This window comes from Ovis canadensis, chromosome 10 (assembly GCF_042477335.2).
Source record: "Ovis canadensis isolate MfBH-ARS-UI-01 breed Bighorn chromosome 10, ARS-UI_OviCan_v2, whole genome shotgun sequence".
Lineage (NCBI taxonomy): Eukaryota > Metazoa > Chordata > Mammalia > Artiodactyla > Bovidae > Ovis > Ovis canadensis.
Window position 1 is genome coordinate 14,092,971 of NC_091254.1, and position 19,889 is coordinate 14,112,859.

Below are 19,889 nucleotides of genomic sequence, written 5' to 3' on the forward strand. Positions count from 1 at the left end.
GTGATTTCCCCGTGGGGCCCACGTGATTTCCCCTGGCGGCCCACGTGGTTTCCCCTGGCGGCCCACGTGATTTCCGCTGGGGGCCCACGTGATTTCCCCTGGGGGCCCACGTGATTTCCCCTGGGGGCCCTCGTGATTTCCCCGTGGGGCCCACGTGCTTTCCCAGTGGGGCCCACGTAATTTCCCCGTGGGGCCCACGTGATTTCCCCTGGGGGCCCACGTGATTTCCCTTGGGGGCCACGTGATTTCCCCGTGGGGCCCACGGGATTTCCCCGTGGGGCCCACGTGATTTCCGGGTGGGGCCCACGTGATTTCCCCGTGGGGCCCACGTGATTTCCCCTGGGGGCCCACATGATTTCCGCATGGGGCCCACGTGATTTCCCCGTGGGGCCCATGTGATTTCCCCGGGGGCCAACGTGATTTCCCCGTGGGGCCCACGTGATTTCCCCTGGGGGCCCACGTGATTTCCCCTGGGGGCCCACGTGATTTCCCCGAGGTTCCCACGTGATTTCGCCATGGGCCCACGTGATTTGCCCGTGGGGCCCACGTGATTTCCCCTGGGGGCCCACGTGATTTCACTTGGGGGCCATGTGATTTCCCCGTGGTTCCCACGGGATTTCCCCGTGGGCCCACGTGATTTCCCCTGGGGGCCCACGTGATTTCCCCTGGGGGCCCACGTGATTTCCCCTGGGGGCCCACGTGATTTCCGGGTGGGGCCCACGTGATTTCCCCGTGGGGCCCACGTGATTTCCCCGTGGGGCCCACGTGATTTCTCCGTGGGGCCCACGTGTTTTCCGGGTGGGTTCCACGTGATTTCCCCGTGGGGCCCACGTGATTTCCGGGTGGGGCCCACGTGATTTCCGGGTGGGGCCCACGTGATTTCCCCGTGGGGCCCACGTGATTTCCGGGTGGGGCCCACGTGATTTCCGGGTGGGGCCCACGTGATTTCCCCTGGGGGCACACGTGATTTCCCCTGGGGTCCCACGTGATTTCCCCTTGGGGCCCACGTGTTTTCCCCTGGGGGCCCACGTGATTTCCCCGTGGGGCCCACGTGATTTCTCCGTGGGGCCCACGTGATTTCCGTGTGGGGCCCACGTGATTTCCCCGTGAGGCCCACGTGATTTCCGGGTGGGGCCCACGTGATTTCCGGGTGGGGCCCCCGTGATTTCCCCGTGGGACCCACGTGATTTCCGGGTGGGGCCCACGTGATTTCCCCGTGGGGCCCACGTGATTGCCCCGTGGGGCCCACGTGATTGCCCCGTGGGGCCCACGTGATTTCCCCGTGGGGCTCACGTGATTTCCCCTGGGGTCCCACGTGATTTCCCCGTGGGGCCCAGGTGATTTCCGGGTGGGGCCCCCGTGATTTCCCCGTGGGGCCCATGTGATTTCCGGGTGGCGCCCCCGTGATTTCCCCGTGGGGCCCACGTGATTTCCGGGTGGGGCCCACGTGATTTCCCCTGGGGGCCCACGTGATTTCCCCGTGGGGCCCAAGTGATTTCCGGGTGGGGACCACGTGATTTCCGGGTGGGGCCCACGTGATTTCCCCGTGGGGCCCATGTGATTTCCGGGTGGGGCCCCCGTGATTTCCCCGTGGGGCCCACGTGATTTCCGGGTGGGGCCCCCGTGATTTCCCCGTGGGGCCCATGTGATTTCCGGGTGGGGCCCCCGTGATTTCCCCGTGGGGCCCACGTGATTTCCCTGTGGGGCCCACGTGATTTCCCCTGGGGGCCCACGTGATTTCCCCGTGGGGCCCAAGTGATTTCCGGGTGGGGACCACGTGATTTCCGGGTGGGGCCCACGTGATTTCCCCGTGGGGCCCACGTGATTTCCAGGTTGGGCCCACGTAATTTCCCCGTGGGTCCCACGTGATTTCCGTGTGGGTCCGACGTGATTTCCCCGTGGGGCCCACGTGATTTCCGGGTTGGGCCCACGTGATTTCCCCGTGGGTCCCACGTGATTTCTGGGTGGGTCCCACGTGATTTCCCCGTGGGGCCCACGTGATTTCCGGGTGGGGCCCACGTGATTTCCGGGTGGGGCCCACGTGATTTCCGGGTGGGGCCCACGTGATTTCCCCGTGGGGCCCACGTGATTTCCGGGTGGAGCCCAGGTGATTTCCCCGTGGGGCCCACGTGATTTCCGGGTGGGGCCCACGTGATTTCCCCGTGGGGCCCACGTGATTTCCGGGTGGGGCCCACGTGATTTCCCCTGGGGGACCAAGTGATTTCCCCTGGGGGCCCACGTGATTTCACCTGGGGGCCCACGTGATTTCCCCGTGGGGCCCACGTGATTTCCCCTGGGGGCCCACGTGATTTCCCCGTGGGGCCCACGTGATTTCCGGGTGGGGCCCACGTGATTTCCCCGTGGGGCCCACGTGATTTCCCCTGGGGGCCCACGTGATTTCCGGGTGGGTCCCACGTGATTTCCTGGTGGGGCCCACGTGATTTCCCCTGGGGGCACACGTGATTTCCCCTGGGGGCCCACGTGATTTCCCCTTGGGGCCCACGTGTTTTCCCCTGGGGGCCCACGTGATTTCCCCGTGGGGCACACGTGATTTCTCCGTGGGGCCCACGTGATTTCCGGGTGGGGCCCACGTGATTTCCCCGTGGGGCCCACGTGATTTCCGGGTGGGGCCCACGTGATTTCCGGGTGGGGCCCACGTGATTTCCCCGTGGGGCCCACGTGATTTCCGGGTTGGGCCCACGTGATTTCCCCGGGGGCCCACGTGATTTCCCCGTGGGGCCCACGTGATTTCCGGGTGGGTCCCACGTGATTTCCCCGTGGGGCCCACGTGATTTCCGGGTGGGGTCCACGTGATTTCCGGGTGGGGCCCTCGTGATTTCCCCTGGGGGCCCACGTGATTTCCCCGTGGGGCCCATGTGATTTCCGGGTGGGGCCCCCGTGATTTCCCCGTGGGGCCCACGTAATTTCCGGGTTGGGCCCACGTGATTTCCCCGTGGGTCCCACGTTATTTCCGGTTGGGTCCCAAGTGATTTCCCCGTGGGGCCCACGTGATTTCCGGGTGGGGCCCACGTGATTTCCGGGTGGGGCCCACGTGATTTCCGGGTGGGGCCCACGTGATTTCCCCGTGGGGCCCACGTGATTTCCGGGTGGGGCCCACGTGATTTCCGGGTGGGGCCCACGTGATTTCCCCTGGGGGCCCACGTGATTTCCCCGTGGGTCCCACGTGATTTCCGGGTGGGGCCCACGTGATTTCCCCGTGGGGCCCACGTGATTTCCCCTGGGGGCCCACGTGATTTCCGGGTGGGGCCCACGTGATTTCCCCGTGGGGCCCACGTGATTTCCCCGTGGGGCCCACGTGATTTCCGGGTAGGGCCCACGTGATTTCCCCGTGGGGCCCACGTGATTTCCCCGTGGGGCCCACGTGATTTCCCCGTGGGGCCCACGTGATTTCCGGGTGGGGCCCACGTGATTTCCCCGTGGGTCCCACGTGATTTCCGGGTGGGGCCCACGTGATTTCCCCGTGGGGCCCACGTGATTTCCGGGTGGGGCCCACGTGATTTCCCCGTGGGGCCCACGTGATTTCCCCGTGGGGCCCACGTGATTTCCGGGTGGGTCCCACGTGATTTCCCCGTGGGGCCCACGTGATTTCCGGGTGGGGCCCACGTGATTTCCGGGTGGGGCCCACGTGATTTCCGGGTGGGGCCCACGTGATTTCCCCGTGGGGCCCACGTGATTTCCCCGGGGGGCCCACGTGATTTCCCCTGGGTGCGAACGTGATTCCCCCGTGGGGCCCACGTGATTTAACCTGGGGACACACGTGGTTTCCCCTGGGGGCCCACGTTATTTCCCCGTGGGGCCCACGTGATTTCCCCTCGGTGCCCACGTGATTTCCCCGTGGGGCCCACGTGATTTCACCTGGGGGTACACGTGATTTCCCCTGGGGGCCCACGTGATTTCCCCGTGGGGCCCACGTGATTTCCCCTGGGGGACCACGCGAATTCCCCGTGGGGCCCACGTGATTTCCCCTGGGGGACCACGTGATTTCCCCTGGGGGCCCACGTGATTTCCCCTGGGCGCCCACGTGATTTCCCAGTGGGGCCCACGGGATTTCCCCGTGGGGCCCAGGTGATTTCCCCTGGGGGCCCACGTGATTTCCTCTGGGGGCCCACGTGATTTCCCCGTGGGGCCCATGTGATTTCCCCGTGGGGCCCACGTGATTTCCCCTGGGGGCCCACGTGATTTCCCCGTGGGACACACGTGATTTCCCCTGGGGGCCCACTGATTTCCCCTGGGGGCACACGTGATTTCCCCGTGGGGCCCACGTGATTTCCCCTGGGGGCCCACGTGATTTCCCCTTGGGGCCCACTGATTTCCCCTGGGGGCCCACTTGATTTCCCCGTGGGGCCCACGTGATTTCCCCTGGGGGCCCTCGTGATTTCCCCGTGGGGCCCACGTGCTTTCCCAGTGGGGCCCACGTAATTTCCCCGTGGGGCCCACGTGATTTCCCCTGGGGGCCCACGTGAATTCCCCTGGGGGCCCACGTGATTTCCCCTCGGGGCCCACGTGATTTCCCCTGGGGGCCCATGTGATTTCCCCTGGGGGCCCAACTAATTTCCCCTCGGGGCCCACGTGATTTCCCCTGGGGGCCCATGTGATTTCCCCTGGGGTTCCACGTGATTTCCCCGTAGGGCCCACGTGATTTCCCCTGGGGGCCCACGTGATTTCCCCTGGGTGCGCACGTGATTTCCCCGTGGGGCCCACGTGATTTCCCCTGGGGGACCACGTGAATTCCTCGGGGGGCCCACGTGATTTCCCCTCGGTGCCCACGTGATTTCCCCGTGGGGCCCACGTGATTACCCCGGGGGGCCCTCGTGATTTCCCTGGGGGCCCACGTGATTTCCCCTGGGTGCGCACGTGATTTCCCCGTGGGGCCCACGTGATTTCCCCTGGGGGCACACGTGATTTCCCCTGGGGGCCCACGTTATTTCCCCGTGGGGCCCACGTGATTTCCCCTGGGGGACCACGTGATTTCCCGGTGGGGCCCACGGGATTTCCCCTGGGGGACCACGTGATTTCCCCTGGGGGCCCACGTGATTTCCCCTGGGGGCCCACGTGATTTCCCAGTGGGGCTCACGTGATTTCCCCGTGGGGCCCACGTGATTTCCCCGTGGGGCCCACGTGATTTCCCCTGGGGGCCCATGTGATTTCCGCTGGGGGCCCAGGTGATTTCCCCGTGGGGCCCACGTGATTTCCCCGTGGGCCCACGTGATTTCCCCCTGGGCCCACGTGATTTCCCCGTGGGGACCACGTGATTTCCCCTGGGGGCCCACGTGATTTCCCCTGGGGGCCCACGTGATTTCCCCGTGGGGCCCACGTGATTTCCCCTGGGGCCCCACGTGATTTCCCCGTGGGGACCACGTGATTTCCCCGTGGGGCCCACGTGATTTCCCCGTGGGGCCCACGTGATTTCCCCTGGCGGCCCACGTGATTTCCCCTGGGGGCCCACGTGATTTCCGCTGGGGGCCCACGTGATTTCCCCTGGGGGCCCACGTGATTTCCCCTGGGGGCCCACGTGATTTCCCCTGGGGGCCCACATGATTTCCGCATGGGGCCCACGTGATTTCCCCGTGGGGCCCATGTGATTTCCCCGGGGGCCAAGGTGATTTCCCCGTGGGGCCCACGTGATTTCCCCTGGGGGCCCACGTGATTTCCCCTGGGGGCCCACGTGATTTCCCCGAGGTTCCCACGTGATTTCCCCATGGGCCCACGTGATTTCCCCGTGGGGCCCACGTGATTTCCCCTGGGGGCCCACGTGATTTCACTTGGGGGCCATGTGATTTCCCCGTGGGGCCCACGGGATTTCCCCGTGGGCCCACGTGATTTCCCCTGGGGGCCCACGTGATTTCCCCTGGGGGCCCACGTGATTTCCCCTGGGGGCCCACGAGATTTCCGCGTGGGTCCCCCGTGATTTGCCCGTGGGGCCCACGGGATTTCCGCGTGGGGCCCACGTGATTTCTCCGTGGGGCCCACGAGATTTCCCCTGGGGGCCCACGTGATTTCCCCTGGGGGCCCACGTGATTTCCCCGTGGGTCCCACGTGATTTCCCCGTGGGCCCACGTGATTTCCCCGTGGGGCCCACGTGATTTCCCCTGGCGGCCCACGTGATTTCCCCTGGGGGCCCACGTGATTTCCGCTGGGGGCCCACGTGATTTCCCCTGGGGGCCCACGTGATTTCCCCTGGGGGCCCACGTGATTTCCCCTGGGGGCCCACATGATTTCCGCATGGGGCCCACGTGATTTCCCCGTGGGGCCCATGTGATTTCCCCGGGGGCCAAGGTGATTTCCCCGTGGGGCCCACGTGATTTCCCCTGGGGGCCCACGTGATTTCCCCTGGGGGCCCACGTGATTTCCCCGAGGTTCCCACGTGATTTCCCCATGGGCCCACGTGATTTCCCCGTGGGGCCCACGTGATTTCCCCTGGGGGCCCACGTGATTTCACTTGGGGGCCATGTGATTTCCCCGTGGGGCCCACGGGATTTCCCCGTGGGCCCAGGTGATTTCCCCTGGGGGCCCACGTGATTTCCCCTGGGGGCCCACGTGATTTCCCCTGGGGGCCCACGTGATTTCCGCGTGGGGCCCCCGTGATTTGCCCGTGGGGCCCACGTGATTTCCCCTGGGGGCCCACGTGATTTCCCCTGGGGGCTCACGTGATTTCCCGGTGGGTCCCACGTGATTTCCCCGTGGGCCCACGTGATTTCCCCGTGGGGCCCACGTGATTTCCCCTGGGTGCGCACGTGATTTCCCCGTGGGGCCCACGTGATTTCCCCTGGGGGACCACGTGAATTCCTCGGGGGGCCCACGTGATTTCCCCTCGGTGCCCACGTGATTTCCCCGTGGGGCCCACGTGATTACCCCGGGGGGCCCTCGTGATTTCCCTGGGGGCCCACGTGATTTCCCCTGGGTGCGCACGTGATTTCCCCGTGGGGCCCACGTGATTTCCCCTGGGGGCACACGTGATTTCCCCTGGGGGCCCACGTTATTTCCCCGTGGGGCCCACGTGATTTCCCCTGGGGGACCACGTGATTTCCCGGTGGGGCCCACGGGATTTCCCCTGGGGGACCACGTGATTTCCCCTGGGGGCCCACGTGATTTCCCCTGGGGGCCCACGTGATTTCCCAGTGGGGCTCACGTGATTTCCCCGTGGGGCCCACGTGATTTCCCCGTGGGGCCCACGTGATTTCCCCTGGGGGCCCATGTGATTTCCGCTGGGGGCCCAGGTGATTTCCCCGTGGGGCCCACGTGATTTCCCCGTGGGCCCACGTGATTTCCCCCTGGGCCCACGTGATTTCCCCGTGGGGACCACGTGATTTCCCCTGGGGGCCCACGTGATTTCCCCTGGGGGCCCACGTGATTGCCCCGTGGGGCCCACGTGATTTCCCCTGGGGGCCCACGTGATTTCCCCGTGGGGACCACGTGATTTCCCCGTGGGGCCCACGTGATTTCCCCGTGGGGCCCACGTGATTTCCCCTGGCGGCCCACGTGATTTCCCCTGGGGGCCCACGAGATTTCCGCGTGGGTCCCCCGTGATTTGCCCGTGGGGCCCACGTGATTTCCCCGTGGGGCCCACGTGATTTCTCCGTGGGGCCCACGAGATTTCCCCTGGGGGCCCACGTGATTTCCCCTGGGGGCCCACGTGATTTCCCCGTGGGTCCCACGTGATTTCCCCGTGGGCCCACGTGATTTCCCCGTGGGGCCCACGTGATTTCCCCTTGCGGCCCACGTGATTTCCCCTGGGGGCCCACGTGATTTCCGCTGGGGGCCCACGTGATTTCCCCTGGGGGCCCACGTGATTTCCCCTGGGGGCCCACGTGATTTCCCCTGGGGGCCCACATGATTTCCGCATGGGGCCCACGTGATTTCCCCGTGGGGCCCATGTGATTTCCCCGGGGGCCAAGGTGATTTCCCCGTGGGGCCCACGTGATTTCCCCTGGGGGCCCACGTGATTTCCCCTGGGGGCCCACGTGATTTCCCCGAGATTCCCACGTGATTTCCCCATGGGCCCACGTGATTTCCCCGTGGGGCCCACGTGATTTCCCCTGGGGGCCCACGTGATTTCACTTGGGGGCCATGTGATTTCCCCGTGGGGCCCACGGGATTTCCCCGTGGGCCCAGGTGATTTCCCCTGGGGGCCCACGTGATTTCCCCGTGGGGCCCACGTGATTTCCCCTGGGGGCCCACGTGATTTCACTTGGGGGCCATGTGATTTCCCCGTGGGGCCCACGGGATTTCCCCGTGGGCCCAGGTGATTTCCCCTGGGGGCCCACGTGATTTCCCCTGGGGGCCCACGTGATTTCCCCTGGGGGCCCACGTGATTTCCGCTGGGGGCCCAGGTGATTTCCCCGTGGGGCCCACGTGATTTCCCCGTGGGCCCACGTGATTTCCCCCTGGGCCCACGTGATTTCCCCGTGGGGACCACGTGATTTCCCCTGGGGGCCCACGTGATTTCCCCTGGGGGCCCACGTGATTGCCCCGTGGGGCCCACGTGATTTCCCCTGGGGGCCCACGTGATTTCCCCGTGGGGCCCACGTGATTTCCCCGTGGGGCCCACGTGATTTCCCCTGGCGGCCCACGTGATTTCCCCTGGGGGCCCACGTGATTTCCGCTGGGGGCCCACGTGATTTCCCCTGGGGGCCCACGTGATTTCCCCTGGGGGCCCACGTGATTTCCCCTGGGGGCCCACATGATTTCCGCATGGGGCCCACGTGATTTCCCCGTGGGGCCCATGTGATTTCCTCGGGGGCCAAGGTGATTTCCCCGTGGGGCCCACGTGATTTCCCCTGGGGGCCCACGTGATTTCCCCTGGGGGCCCACGTGATTTCCCCGAGGTTCCCACGTGATTTCCCCATGGGCCCACGTGATTTCCCCGTGGGGCCCACGTGATTTCCCCTGGGGGCCCACGTGATTTCACTTGGGGGCCATGTGATTTCCCCGTGGGGCCCACGGGATTTCCCCGTGGGCCCACGTGATTTCCCCTGGGGGCCCACGTGATTTCCCCTGGGGGCCCACGTGATTTCCCCTGGGGGCCCACGTGATTTCCGCGTGGGTCCCCCGTGATTTGCCCGTGGGGCCCACGTGATTTCCCCGTGGGGCCCACGTGATTTCTCCGTGGGGCCCACGAGATTTCCCCTGGGGGCCCACGTGATTTCCCCTGGGGGCCCACGTGATTTCCCCGTGGGGCCCACGTGATTTCCCCGTGGGCCCACGTGATTTCCCCGTGGGGTCCACGTGATTTCCCCTGGGTGCGCATGTGATTTCCCCGTGGGGCCCACGTGATTTCCCCTGGGGGACCACGTGAATTCCCCGGGGGGCCCACGTGATTTCCCCTTGGTGCCCACGTGATTTCCACGTGGGGCCCACGTTATTACCCCGGGGGGCCCTCGTGATTTCCCTGGGGGCCCACGTGATTTCCCCTGGGTGCGCACGTGATTTCCCCGAGGGGGCCCACGTGATTTCCCCTGGGGGCACACGTGATTTCCCCTGGGGTCCCACGTTATTTCCCCGTGGGGCCCACGTGATTTCCCCTGGGGGACCACGTGATTTCCCCGTGGGGCCCACGTGATTTCCCCTGGGGGACCACGTGATTTCCCCTGGGGGCCCACGTGATTTCCCCTGTGGGCCCACGTGATTTCCCAGTGGGGCCCACGTGATTTCCCCGTGGGGCCCACGTGATTTCCCCGTGGGGCCCACGTGATTTCCCCTGGGGGCCCATGTGATTTCCCCTGGGAGCCCAGGTGATTTCCCCGTGGGGCCCACGTGATTTCCCCGTGGGGCCCACGTGATTTCCCCGTGGGGCCCACGTGATTTCCCCTGGGGGCCCACGTGATTTCCCCGTGGGGACCACGTGATTTCCCCTGGGGGCCCACGTGATTTCCCCTGGGGGCCCACGTGATTTCCCCTTGGGGCCCACGGGATTTCCCCTGGGGGCCCACGTGATTTCCCCGTGGGGACCACGTGATTTCACCGTGGGGCCCACGTGATTTCCCCGTGGGGCCCACGTGATTTCCCCTGGGGGCCCACGTGATTTCCCCTGGGGGCCCACGTGATTTCCGCTAGGGGCCCATGTGATTTCCCCTGGGGGCCCACGTGATTTCCCCTGGGTGCCCTCGTGATTTCCCCGTGGGGCCCACGTGCTTTCCCAGTGGGGCCCACGTAATTTCCCCGTGGGGCCCACGTGATTTCCCCTGGGGGCCCACGTGATTTCCCTTGGGGGCCACGTGATTTCCCCGTGGGGCCCATGGGATTTCCGCGTGGGCCCACGTGATTTCCCCTGGGGGCCCACGTGATTTCCCCTGGGGGCCCACGTGATTTCCCCTGGGGGCCCACATGATATCCGCATGGGGCCCACGTGATTTCCCCGTGGGGCCCATGTGATTTCCCCGGGGGCCAACGTGATTTCCCCGTGGGGCCCACGTGATTTCCCCTGGGGGCCCACGTGATTTCCCCGTTGGGACCATATGTTTTCCCCGTGGGGCCCACGTGATTTCCCCTGGGGGCCCACGTGATTTCCCCGTTGGGACCACATGTTTTCCCCGTGGGGCCCACGTGATTTCCCCTGGGGGCCCACGTGATTTCCCTTGGGGGACAACGGGATTTCCCCGTGGGGCCTTCGGGATTTTCCCGTGGCCCACGTGATTTCCCCTGGGGGCCCACGTGATTTCCCCAGGGGGCCCACGTGATTTCCCCGTGGGGTCCACGTGATTTCCCCTGGGTGCGCATGTGATTTCCCCGTGGGGCCCACGTGATTTCCCCTGGGGGACCACGTGAATTCCCCGGGGGGCCCACGTGATTTCCCCTTGGTGCCCACGTGATTTCCACGTGGGGCCCACGTTATTACCCCGGGGGGCCCTCGTGATTTCCCTGGGGGCCCACGTGATTTCCCCTGGGTGCGCACGTGATTTCCCCGAGGGGGCCCACGTGATTTCCCCTGGGGGCACACGTGATTTCCCCTGGGGTCCCACGTTATTTCCCCGTGGGGCCCACGTGATTTCCCCTGGGGGACCACGTGATTTCCCCGTGGGGCCCACGTGATTTCCCCTGGGGGACCACGTGATTTCCCCTGGGGGCCCACGTGATTTCCCCTGTGGGCCCACGTGATTTCCCAGTGGGGCCCACGTGATTTCCCCGTGGGGCCCACGTGATTTCCCCGTGGGGCCCACGTGATTTCCCCTGGGGGCCCATGTGATTTCCCCTGGGAGCCCAGGTGATTTCCCCGTGGGGCCCACGTGATTTCCCCGTGGGGCCCACGTGATTTCCCCGTGGGGCCCACGTGATTTCCCCTGGGGGCCCACGTGATTTCCCCGTGGGGACCACGTGATTTCCCCTGGGGGCCCACGTGATTTCCCCTGGGGGCCCACGTGATTTCCCCTTGGGGCCCACGTGATTTCCCCTGGGGGCCCACGTGATTTCCCCGTGGGGACCACGTGATTTCACCGTGGGGCCCACGTGATTTCCCCGTGGGGCCCACGTGATTTCCCCTGGGGGCCCACGTGATTTCCCCTGGGGGCCCACGTGATTTCCGCTAGGGGCCCATGTGATTTCCCCTGGGGGCCCACGTGATTTCCCCTGGGTGCCCTCGTGATTTCCCCGTGGGGCCCACGTGCTTTCCCAGTGGGGCCCACGTAATTTCCCCGTGGGGCCCACGTGATTTCCCCTGGGGGCCCACGTGATTTCCCTTGGGGGCCACGTGATTTCCCCGTGGGGCCCATGGGATTTCCGCGTGGGCCCACGTGATTTCCCCTGGGGGCCCACGTGATTTCCCCTGGGGGCCCACGTGATTTCCCCTGGGGGCCCACATGATATCCGCATGGGGCCCACGTGATTTCCCCGTGGGGCCCATGTGATTTCCCCGGGGGCCAACGTGATTTCCCCGTGGGGCCCACGTGATTTCCCCTGGGGGCCCACGTGATTTCCCCGTTGGGACCATATGTTTTCCCCGTGGGGCCCACGTGATTTCCCCTGGGGGCCCACGTGATTTCCCCGTTGGGACCACATGTTTTCCCCGTGGGGCCCACGTGATTTCCCCTGGGGGCCCACGTGATTTCCCTTGGGGGACAACGGGATTTCCCCGTGGGGCCTTCGGGATTTTCCCGTGGCCCACGTGATTTCCCCTGGGGGCCCACGTGATTTCCCCAGGGGGCCCACGTGATTTCCCCGTGGGGCCCACGTGATTTCCCCTCGGGGCCCACGTGATTTCCCCTGGGGGCCCACGTGATTTCCGCGTGTGGCCCACGTGATTTCCCCGTGGGGCCCACGTGATTTCCCCGTGGGGCCCACGTGATTTCCCCTGGGGGCCCACGTGATTTCACGTGGGGCCCACGTGATTTCCCCTGGGGGCCCACGTCATTTCCCCTGGGTGCGCATGTGATTTCCCCTGGGGGTCCACGTGATTTCCCCTTGGGCCCCACGTGATTTCGCCTGGGGGTCCACGTGATTTCCCCTGGGGTTCCACGTGATTTCCCTGTAGGGCCACGTGATTTCCCCATGGGGCCCACGTGATTTCCCCGTGGGGGCTACGTGATTTCCCCCGGGGGCCGACGTGATTTCCCCGTGGAGCCCACGTGATTTCCACTTGGAGCCCACGTTATTTCCCCGTGGGGCCCATGTGATTTCCCCGTTGGGCCCACGTGATTTATCCGTAGGGCCCACGTGATTTCCCCTGGGGGCCCACGTGATTTCCCCGGGGGACCCACGTGATTTCCCCGTGGGGCCCACGTGATTTCCCCGTGGGCCTACGTGATTTCCCCGTGGGGCCCACGTGATTTCCCCTTGGGGCCCACGTGATTTATCCCCTGGGGGCCCACGAGATTTCCCTTGCGGGCCACGTGATTTCCCCGTGGGGCCCACGTGATTTCCCCTGGGGGCCCACGTGATTTCCCTTGGGGGCCACGTGATTTCCCCGTGGGGCACACGTGATTACCCCTGGGGGCCCACGTGATTTCCCCGTGGGGCCCACGTGATTTCCCCTGGAGGACCACGTGATTTCCTCGTGGAGCCCACGTGATTTCCCCTGGGGGCCACGTGATTTCCCCGTGGGGCCCACGTGATTTCCCTTGGGGGCCACGTGATTTCCCCGTGGGGCCCAGGTGATTTCCCCTGGGGGCCACGTGATTTCCCCTGGGGGTCCACGTGATTTCCCCTGGGTGCGCACGTGATTTGCCGGTGGGGCCCACGTGATTTCCCCGTGGGGCCCACGTGATTTCCCCTGGGTGCGCACGTGATTTCCCCGTGGGGCCCACGTGTTTTCCTCGTGGGGCCCACGTGATTTCCCCTGGGGGCCCACGTGATTTCCCTTGTGGGACCACGGGATTTCCCCGTGGGGACCACGAGATTTCCCCGTGGGCCCACGTGATTTCCCCTGGGGGCCCACGTGATTTCCCCGTGGGGCCCACGTGATTTCCCCGTGGGGGCCCACGTGATTTCCCCGTGGGGCCCAGGTGTTTTCCCCGTGGGGCCCACGTGATTTCCCCTGGGGGCCCACGTGATTTCCCCGTGGGGCCCACGTGATTTCCCCGGGGGGCCCACGTGATTTCCCCTGGGGGCCCGCGTGATTTCCCCGTGGGGCCCCGCGTGATTTCCCCGTGGGGCCCCGCGTGATTTCCCAGTGGGGCCCACGTGATTTCCCCTGGGGGCCCACGTGATTTCCCCTCGGGGCCCACGTGATTTCCCCGTGGGGCCCACTTGATTTCCCCTGGGGGCCCACGTGATTTCCCCTGGGGGCCCACGTGATTTCCCCGTGGGTCCCACGTGATTTCCCCGGGGGGCCCACGTGATTTCCCCATGGGGCCCACGTGGTTTCCCCGTGGGGGCCACGTGATTTCCCTGGGGGACCCACGTGATTTCCCCGTGGGGCCCACGTGATTTCCCCGTGGGCCCAAGTGATTTCCCCGTGGGGCCCACGTGATTTCCCCTGGGGGCCCACGTGATTTATCTCCTGGGGGCCCACGTGATTTAACTTGCGAGCCACGTGATTTCCCCGTGGGGCCCACGTGATTTCCCCTGGGGGCCCACGTGATTTCCCTTGGGGGCACACGTGATTTCCGCGTGGGGCCCACGTGATTTCCCCTGGGGGCCCACGTGATTTCCCCCGGGGGCCCACGTGATTTCCCCGTGCGTCCCACGTGATTTTCCCGTGGGCCCACGTGATTTCCCCTGGGGGCCCACGTGATTTCCCCGTGGGGCCCACATGATTTCCCCCGGAGGCCCACGTAATTTCCCCCGGGGGCCCACGTGATTTCCCCGTGCGTCCCACGTGATTTTCCCGTGGGCCCACGTGATTTCCCCGTGGGGCCCACGTGATTTCCCCGTGGGGCCCACGTCATTTCCCCTGGGTGCGCATGTGATTTCCCCTGGGGGCCACGTGATTTCCCCGTGGGGCACACGTGATTTCCCCTGGGGGCCCACGTGATTTCCCCTTGGGGCCCACGTGATTTCCCCGTGGGGCCCACGTGATTTCCCCGTGGGGCCCACGTGATTTCCCCGTGGGGCCCACGTGATTTCCCCGTGGGGCCCACGTCATTTCCCCTGGGTGCGCATGTGATTTCCCCTGGGGGCCACGTGATTTCCACGTGGGGCCACGTGATTTCCCCGTGGGGCCCACGTGATTTCCCTTGGGGGCCACGTGATTTCCCCGTGGTGCCCAGGTGATTTCCCCGTGGGGCCCTCGTGATTTCCCCTGGGGGCCCACGTGATTTCCCCGTGGGGCCCACGTGATTTCCTCTGGGGGACCACGTGATTTCCCCGTGGGGCCCACGTGATTTCCCCTGGGGGCCCACGTGATTTCACGTGGGGCCCACGTGATTTCCCCTGGGGGCCCACGTGATTTCCCCGTGGGTCCCACGTTATTTCCCCTGGGGGCCCACGTCATTTCCCCTGGGTGCGCATGTGATTTCCCCTGGGGGCCCCCGTGATTTCCCCGTGGGTCCCACGTGATTTCCCCTGGGGGCCCACGTGATTTCCCCGTGGGGCCCACGTGTTTTCCCCGTGTGGCCCACGTGATTTCCCCTGGGGGACCACGTGATTTCCCTTGGGGGACCACGGGATTTCCCCGTGGGGCCCACGAGATTTCCCCGTGGGCCCACGTGATTTCCCCTGGGGGCCCACATGATTTCCCCTGGGGGCCAACGTGATTTCCCCGTAGGGCCCACGTGATTTCCCCGTGGGGGCCCACGTGATTTCCCCGTGGGGACCACGTGATTTCCCCGTGGGGCCCATGTGATTTCCCCTGGGGGCCCACTTGATTTCACCTGGGGGCCACGTGATTTCCCCTGGGGGCCCACGTGATTATCCCGTGAGGCCCACGTGATTTCCACCTGGAGCCCACGTTATTTCCCCGTGGGGCCCATGTGATTTCCCCGTGGGGCCCACGTGATTTCCCCGTAGAGCCCACGTGATTTCCCCATAGGGTCCACGTGATTTCCCCTGGGGGCCCACGTGATTTCCCCGGGGGACCCACGTGATTTCCCCGTGGGGCCCACGTGATTTCCCGGTGGGCCCACGTGATTTCCCCGTGAGGCCCACGTGATTTATCCCCTGGGGGCCCACGTGATTTCCCTTGAGGCCCACGTGATTTCCCCGTGGGGGCCCACGTGATTTCCCCGTGGGGACCACGTGATTTCCCCATGGGGCCCATGTGATTTCCCCTGGGGGCCCACTTGATTTCACCTGGGGGCCACGTGATTTCCCCGTAGGGCCCACGTGATTTCCCCGTAGGGTCCACGTGATTTCCCCTGGGGGCCCACGTGATTTCCCCTGAGGGCCCACGTGATTTCCCCTGGGGCCCCACGTGATTTCCCCTGGGGGCCCACGTGATTTCCCCGTGGGCCACGTAATTTCCCCGTGGGGCCCACATGATTTCCCCTGGGGGGAAACAGGGAAAGGACCCTCATCTCGAGCTAGGAGGCGGAAACGGGGCTCCCCTGGATGTGTGCGGGACCCTCGTGCTTCCTCTCGAGTGGAGACGGGTATGTCGGGGAACTTCTTGAGTTGCAGCAAGGGTGTGAAGGACCCTTTGGAAGTTCCAGTGGTTAGATATGATTAGCCTCGAGAAGCCTCAGCGGAAAAGGGCCTCATCTCGCCTGGAGGGCAAAACCTCCTGGATTTTCTCGAGTTGCGGCAGGTGCTCTCGACTTACGACGGGGACCTCAGGGACCCGCTCTGGTGGCCTCAGGAAAGGCCAGTCCCCATGCGAGTTCCTAGGGGGCCTCTCGGGATTCCTCTCCCGTTGATGCCGGGGCCTAAGACGTTGTGTGGAGTCGGGGCCGGAACCTGAGGATTCCTCTCCAGTGCTGACATGGATCTTGGGGTACTTCTGAAGTTTCCCCAGGGGAGTCAGTCCTCGTCTCGAATGCGGGCATGCACTTGCGCTTTCCTCCAGAGCGGTAGCAGCAGTGTCCCGCATTCCGCCGCGTGGATCAAAGGATCTATGGTTTTCCCTCGATTCTTTCCCACGAGGCTTTCCCACGAGGCTTTCCCACAGGGCTGTCCCACGTGCACACGTGGTGGGAGTCGATCCTCGGCTTGAACGTCAAGGCAGTGCAGGGAAAACAGGTTCCTCTGGAATGGACTGACACATCTGGGGGACTCTTGGAATGGTGGCACGACCCTGGAGTTCTTCTCGCCTTTCCTGTGGAGAGCGCCTCCTCTTGAGATGCGAAGGGAACGCTGGGAATTCTTTCCCTACGAAACAGGGAAAGGATCCCTCATGTCGAGCTAGGAGGAGGAAACGGGGCTCCCCTGGATGTGTGCGGGACCCTCGTGCTTCCTCTCGAGTGGCGACGGGTATGTCGGGGAACTTCTTGAGTTGCAGCAAGGGTGTGAAGGACCCTTTGGAAGTTCCAGTGGTTCGATGTGATTAGCCTCGAGAAGCCTCAGCGGAAATGGGCCTCATCTCGCCTGGAGGGCAAAACCTCCTGGATTTTCTCGAGTTGCGGCAGGTGCCCTCGACTTACGACGGGGACCTCAGGGACCCGCTCTGGTGGCCTCAGGAAAGGCCAGTCCCCATGCGAGTTCCACGGGGGCCTCTCGGGATTCCTCTCCCGTCGATGCCGGGGCCTAAGACCTTGTGTGGCGTCGGGGCCGGAATATGAGGATTCCTCTCCAGTGCTGACATGGATCTTGGGGTACTTCTGGAGTCTCCCCAGGGGAGTCAGTCCTCGTCTCGAATGCGGGCATGCACTTGCGCTTTCCTCCAGAGCGGTAGCAGCAGTGTCACGCAGTCCGCCGCGTGGATCAAAGGATCTATGTTTTTCCCTCGAATCTTTCCCACGAGGCTTTCCCACAGGGCTGTCCCACGTGCACACGTGTTGGGAGTCGATCCTCGGCTTGAACGTCAAGGCAGTGCAGGGAAAACAGGTTCCTCTGGAATGGACTGACACAACTTGGGGACTCTTGGAATGGTGGCACGACCCTGGAGTTACTCTCGCCTTTCCTGTGGAGAGCGCCTCCTCTTAAGATGCGACGGGAACGCCGGGAATTCTTTCACTAGGAAACAGGGAAAGGACCCTCATCTCGAGCTAGGAGGCAGAAACGGGTCTCCCATGGATGTGTGCGGGACCCTCGTGCTTCCTCTCGAGTGGAGACGAGTATTTCAGGGAATTTCTTGAGTTGCAGCAAGGGTGTGAAGGACCCTTTGGAAGTTCCAGTGGTTCGATGTGATTAGCCTCGAGAAGCCTCAGCGGAAATGGGCCTCATCTCGCCTGGAGGGCAAAACCTCCTGGATTTTCTCGAGTTGCGGCAGGTGCTCTCGACATACGAAGAGGACCTCACGGACCCGCTCTGGTGGCCTCAGGAAAGGCCAGTCCCCATGCAAGTTCCTCGGGGGCCTCTCGGGATTACTCTCCCGTCGATGCTGGGGCTTAAGACCTTGTGTGGAGTCGGGGCCGGCACCTGAGGATTCCTCTCCAGTGCTGACATGAATCTTGGGGTACTTCTGGAGTCTCCCCAGGGGAGTCAGTCCTCGTCTCGAATGCGGGCATGCACTTGCGCTTTCCTCCAGAGTGGTAGCATTAGTGTCACGCATTCCGCCTCGTGGATCAAGGGATCTATGGCTTTCCCTCGAGGCTTTCCCTCGAGGCTTTCCCACAGGGCTGTCCCACGTGCCACCGTGGTGGGAGTGGATCCTCGGCATGAATGTCGAGGCAGTGCAGGTAAAATACGTTACTCTGGAATGGACTGACACATTTGGGGAACTCTTGGAATGGTGGCACGATACTGGAGTTCCTCTCGCCTTTCCTGTGGAGAGCGCCTCCTCTTGAGATGCGACGGGAATGCCGGGAATTCTTTCCCTACGAAACAGGGAAAGGATCCTTCATCTCGAGCTAGGAGGTGGAAACGGGGCTCCCTGGATGTGTGCGGGACCCTCGTGCTTCCTCTCGAGTGGAGCCGTGTATGTCTATGTCGGGGAACTTCTTGAGTTGCAGCAATGGTGTGAAGGACCCTTTGGAAGATCCAGTGGTGAGATGTGATTAGCCTCCAGAAGCCTCAGCGGAAATGGGCTTCATCTCGCCTGGAGGACAATACCTCCTGGATTTTCTCGAGTTGCGGCAGGTGCTCTCGACGTACGGCGGGGACCGCAGGGACCCGCTCTCGTGGCCTCAGGAAAGGCCAGTTCTCTTGCGAGTTCCTTGGGGGCCTCACGGGATTCCTCTCCCGTCGATGCCGGGGCCTAAGACCTTGTGTGGAGTCGGGGCCGGAATATGAGGATTCCTCTCCAGTGCTGACACGGATCTTGGGGTACTTCTGGAGTCTCCCCAGGGGAGTCAGTCCTCGTCTCGAATGCGGGCATGCACTTGCGCTTTCCTCCAGAGCGGTAGCAGCAGTGTCACGCAGTCCGCCGCGTGGATCAAAGGATCTATGGTTTTCATTCGAGTCTTTCCCTCGAGGCTTCCCCACGAGGCTTTCCCACAGGGCTGTCCCACGTTCACACGTGGTGGGAGTCGATCCTCGGCTTGAACGTCAAGGCAGTGCAGGGAAAACAGGTTTCTCTGGAATGGACTGACACATCTGGGGGTCTCTTGGAATGGTGGCACGACCCTGGAGTTACTCTCGCCTTTCCTGTGGAGAGGGCCTACTCTTGAGATGCGACGGGAACGCCGGGAATTCTTTCCCTACGAAACAGGGAAAGGATCCCTCATGTCGAGCTAGGAGGAGGAAACGGGGCTCCCCTGGATGTGTGCGGGACCCTCGTGCTTCCTCTCGAGTGGAGACGGGTATGTCGGGGAACTTCTTGAGTTGCAGTAAGGGTGTGAAGGACCCTTTGGAAGTTCCAGTGGTTAGATGTGATTAGCCTCCAGCAGCCTCAGTGGAAATTGGTCTCATCTCGCCTGGAGGGCAAAACCTCCTGGATTTTCTCGAGTTGCGGCAGGTGCTCTCGACTTACCACGGGGACGTCAGGGACCCGCTCTGGTGGCTTCAGGAAAGGAGAGTCCCCATGCGAATTCCAGGGGGCCTCTCGGGATTCCTCTCCCGTCGGTGCCGGGGCCTAAGACCTTGTGTGGAGTCGGGGCCGGAACCTGAGGATTCTTCTCCAGTGCTGACATGGATCTTGGGGTACTTCTGGAGTTTCCCCAGGGGAGTCAGTCCTCGTCTCGAATGAGGGCATGCACTTGCGCTTTCCTCCAGAGCGGTAGCAGCAGTGTCCCGCATTCCGCCCCGTGGATCAAGGGATCTATGGTTTTCCCTCGAGTCTTTCCCACGAGGCTTTCCCACGAGGCTTTCCCACAGGGCTGTCCCACGTGCACACGTGGTGGGAGTCGATCCTCGGCTTGAACGTCAAGGCAGTGCAGGGAAAACAGGTTCCTCTGGAATGGACTGACACAACTTGGGGACTCTTGGAATGGTGGCACGACCCTGGTATTCCTGTCGCCTTTCCT